The following is a 4,061-nucleotide window of genomic DNA, read 5'->3' as shown; positions in this document are numbered from 1 at the left end:
TGAAAAGCTCCCAGTGAAAACTCATCTGCTTTGCAGATGCCATGTAGGTCCCGTCCGGCCAATTTGTAGGGAAAATCGAGAGGAGCACGACGCAAATTGGAAGAGAAGCTCGGCCTTAGATCTCTTCGGAGGTTATCGCGCCTTACATTTATTTTTTTTATTTATTTTTGAAAGCTTAGTAACATTTGTTCGAATTTTTACAGTATTTGTTTTTAATACTTCCGCTGTTACTATTATATCAACTGGAGGGACTTGATACCTCTAACTGCTTCGCCACGTTCAAATCCATTCTATTTAGTCACTGTTTGGATAAAATTCCGGTAAAGCGAAAGAGGCCGTATAAACTTCCGTGGTATTCGAAAGAATTAAAAAAACTGAAGAATATTTGCGTAACTTCAAACGGTCAAAGGAACATATATTCTTTACTAAGTACAAGCACTATTTAAAGATATTTAATCATTTAGATAAGTTTCTGTACAATAACTATATTTATAATATTGAGTCGAATATTAAATCGAATCATAAAACCTTTTGGAACTATATAAAGTCAAAAAAAGGTGGCTCCAGTGTACCCTCTGGAGTTTTCCTTGATGATCAACCTGCGCGATCTCTAAGTGAGGCAGCGAACTTATTTGCTGAGTTTTTTAATTACAAAAACCATTGTATAAAGCAATATGAGCAAAGCTCGCTAATTAAATACATAGAAAGATTTTGTTTTTATGAAAATTAAGAAAAAAATTAATATATGTGACCCGGCCTATGAAAGGTGGCTTATGACTCAAAAAAGAAATTTCGAGAAACAGCTGTTAAAGATAAACAATGCATTTCTTCAGTTTTTTAGTAGTTTTTTTTTTGGAGTCATAAGCCACCTTTTCATAGGCCGGGTCACATATATACATACGTAGCTGTCTTAAGCATAGCTGTATGTGAATCTCGTTTTTAAACGAATCTATGAAAACTGAAATTCAAATTTTGAATTACATTTGTTTACAATAGTAAAAGAAAGCTCGAAAATAATTTATTTGTAACGCAGAATTCAACATTTTTATAGAATTTTGCTATATTTAACAGTGTTATAAAATAAATACTTTCAAATTTTATATGATATGTGCATATAATCGCTTTGTGAATTAAATCTGTTTAATTCTACAATAAGTTTTTCCATTGTTTATAGAGTACAGGTGAAAAGGTTAGCTTTCAAATAAAGACATTTTTATAATTCGAAATTCATCAATTCTCTTTCCCACTTCCTATGATTGAAAATGTGAACTAAACATTTTGATATATTAAGAGTTAATTTATATCATACATAAATGCTTTGTTATAAATTTGATTGATTGACAAATTCAAATATACGTTGTTTTTAAAAAGTTTATAAGCGAAACTATATTCGACGATTTTGAATCGAACTGGGAAGTTATATCATAGCTTTGTATGAAGCTCACATCCTTGAGGATATTTTAAAGAAAATACGTGAAATACCTTAAAACACAAGTCTAAACTCTCAATAAATGAATTGAGTTTATATAACATATTGTCGAAATACATAAAATTCGTTGAGCTTTATCTCAGGTCCCACTACTATTAAAAACGGCTGGACTGTGTTCTTGGCAGAGTAATATTTGCAAATGATTTCGTCTACTCTTCTTTGATAGTCATTAACTGATTGTAGACGCAGTATGAAACTCTCCTGTGCATCGGCAATCGTAAAATTCTTCGTAGTATTTCCTGTGGTGTTGACAAATCTTGAAGACGTTTGCAGTACTGAAAGCAGCAATATCGAAATTAGGTAGTCCTGAGTGTCTATAAGTAAATTGAAGTAAGCATATATACATGTATGTAAATTAATTTAAATTATTTACCTATGTTTTTTAATGTTTTTGCCAATGAGAATAATTGTTTGCAATTTCCATTATTTATACGAGTTTCGTAAAAGTTTAAAACGTTTAATTTGAAGTGTTCCCATTTTGAATATAACAAGTCCTGCTTCAACGGATATAGGAGATTGAAATCTATTTTGATCTAAACAGCAAAAAAGTAGAAATATAAGGTAAAGTGAGTATGGAGACATACAGATTTTTATATATCAGCTCAGGTGCCCTTGAATCTAATAATTTGGGCCACGCTTTTAAAAATTTTATGTTTGTTAAGTTTTTAAGATCGCGCTGTCCGGCTTGGAAAGTGTTTGCCCACTTGTCACAAACTTCGCTCCAGTCTTTGAAGAGATTTACAAGGTATAATCGAAACAGCTGTCGCCTTGTCCGTCCTGGTGTCACATTGTTTACATTTTTCCCAAATTATTAAATAAATTAAAAAGAATCTTTAATTTTCGCTTCCGGATTCTTAATAAAGGGGTCAAAACACGTCGTTTGATACCCCCTCGACAATTTTCCATACTAATTAAGGGGTGCACCATATTCTAGAATGTTACCCTGATTCAGCATGATAAAAACGTCGCCGAGGAATTAAATTTTGAGTAACTTTGCTGGCTGGCCCAAGCGGAAGCTTTATGAAACTAAGACTGCATGGCCTATAAACGGGATTTGATAGGAATTTGTTAAATTTTAAGTAATTTATAATAATTCACCACTCACTAGGCATCAATATTGGCCTTACCGTTTGCTTTTTCCACATGAACAGCTTTTCTCGGAAGTGCACTCTTAGCCCCAATGGTGGAATAGCTTCCTTTAAATCTTCTGCTCGTAAATATTTTAAACTTTCGTAAGTCACTTTTGCGGCAATAAGAAACAGCACATTTACTCACATTTTAAGTGGTCAAAAGCACCTTCCAATTCAAAGTCTTTTAGTAAAAGCCTTCAGCTTTTCATCACCCTTTTCTTCTTCACTTAAAGGTGGCGTATCAGTAATGTTAATTATTCCGCCATCTATTGTATAAATAACTTCACTAAAAACGGGTACACCTTCCATTTAATTGAATTCTCAGCAAATAAAACTATTAAAACTATTAACGCTGTAATGACGCCGAAAGTATAAATCGCAATGAAAGCAAAAAAATATTCACCGTTAGCCATGAATGTATTTTGTTGTTGCCTCGCAGCCAGCTGTAGACAATTCAGCGTGAGATCAACAACGACCACTTCGATTTGACAATGCATCCATATCAAATTTAACATGTAAGGCTAAGTTCGGGTGTAAACGAACATTACATACTCAGTTGAGAGCTATGGAGACAAAATAAGGGAAAATCACCATGTAGGAAAATGAACCGAGGGTAACCCTGCAATGTGTTTGTATGACATTTGTATAAAATGGAAGGTATTAAAGAGTATTTTAAGAGGGAGTGGGCCATAGTTCTATAGGTGGACGCCATTTAAGGATATCGCCATAAAGGTGGACCAGGGTTGAGACTAACATTTTTTTGTACGATATGGGTATCAAATGAAAGGTGTTAATAAGTATTTTAAAAGGGAGTGGGCCTTAGTTCTATAGGTGGACGCCTTTTCGAGATATCGCTATAAAGGTGGACCAGGGGTGACTCTAGAATTTGTTTGTACGATATGGGTATCAAATGAAAGGTGTTAATGAGTATTTAAAAAGGGAGTGGGCTTTAGTTCTATTGGTGGACGCCTTTTCGAGATATCGCCATAAAGGTGGACCAGGGGTGACTCTAGAATTTGTTTGTACGATATGGGTATCAAATGAAAGGTGCTAATGAGTATTTAAAAAGGGAGTGGGCCTTAGTTCTATTGGTGGACGCCTTTTCGAGATATCGCCATAAAGGTGGACCAGGGGTGACTCTAGAATTTGTTTGTACGATATGGGTATCAAATGAAAGGTGTTAATGAGTATTTAAAAAGGGAGTGGGCTTTAGTTCTATTGGTGGACGCCTTTTCGAGATATCGCCATAAAGGTGGACCAGGGGTGACTCTAGAATTTGTTTGTACGATATGGGTATCAAATGAAAGGTGTTAATGAGTATTTAAAAAGGGAGTGGGCTTTAGTTCTATTGGTGGACGCCTTTTCGAGATATCGCCATAAAGGTGGACCAGGCGTGACTCTAGAATTTGTTTGTACGATATGGGTATCAAATGAAAGGTGTT

General features: G+C 34.5%; 1 long non-coding RNA gene across 2 annotated transcripts; it reads right to left on the bottom strand.

Annotated features, from left to right (window-relative positions):
- Positions 1-1,035: 1,035 nt before the first annotated feature.
- On the bottom strand, positions 1,036-3,156 carry LOC137247947 (uncharacterized). 2 transcript variants are annotated; one of them, XR_010951951.1, is made up of 6 exons: positions 3,023-3,156; positions 2,765-2,962; positions 2,617-2,696; positions 2,432-2,530; positions 1,863-2,022; positions 1,036-1,803 (listed from the first exon to the last, which is right to left on the bottom strand). It is a non-coding gene; the product is annotated as an uncharacterized lncRNA (long non-coding RNA). The 2 variants fall into 2 exon arrangements; XR_010951950.1 differs by lacking the exon at positions 3,023-3,156 and having other exon boundaries at positions 2,765-3,001.
- Positions 3,157-4,061: the final 905 nt, after the last annotated feature.

Source organism: Eurosta solidaginis, chromosome 4, assembly GCF_040869045.1.
Source record: "Eurosta solidaginis isolate ZX-2024a chromosome 4, ASM4086904v1, whole genome shotgun sequence".
NCBI classification, from domain to species: domain Eukaryota; kingdom Metazoa; phylum Arthropoda; class Insecta; order Diptera; family Tephritidae; genus Eurosta; species Eurosta solidaginis.
This window is presented reverse-complemented; position numbering and strand designations above follow the sequence as displayed.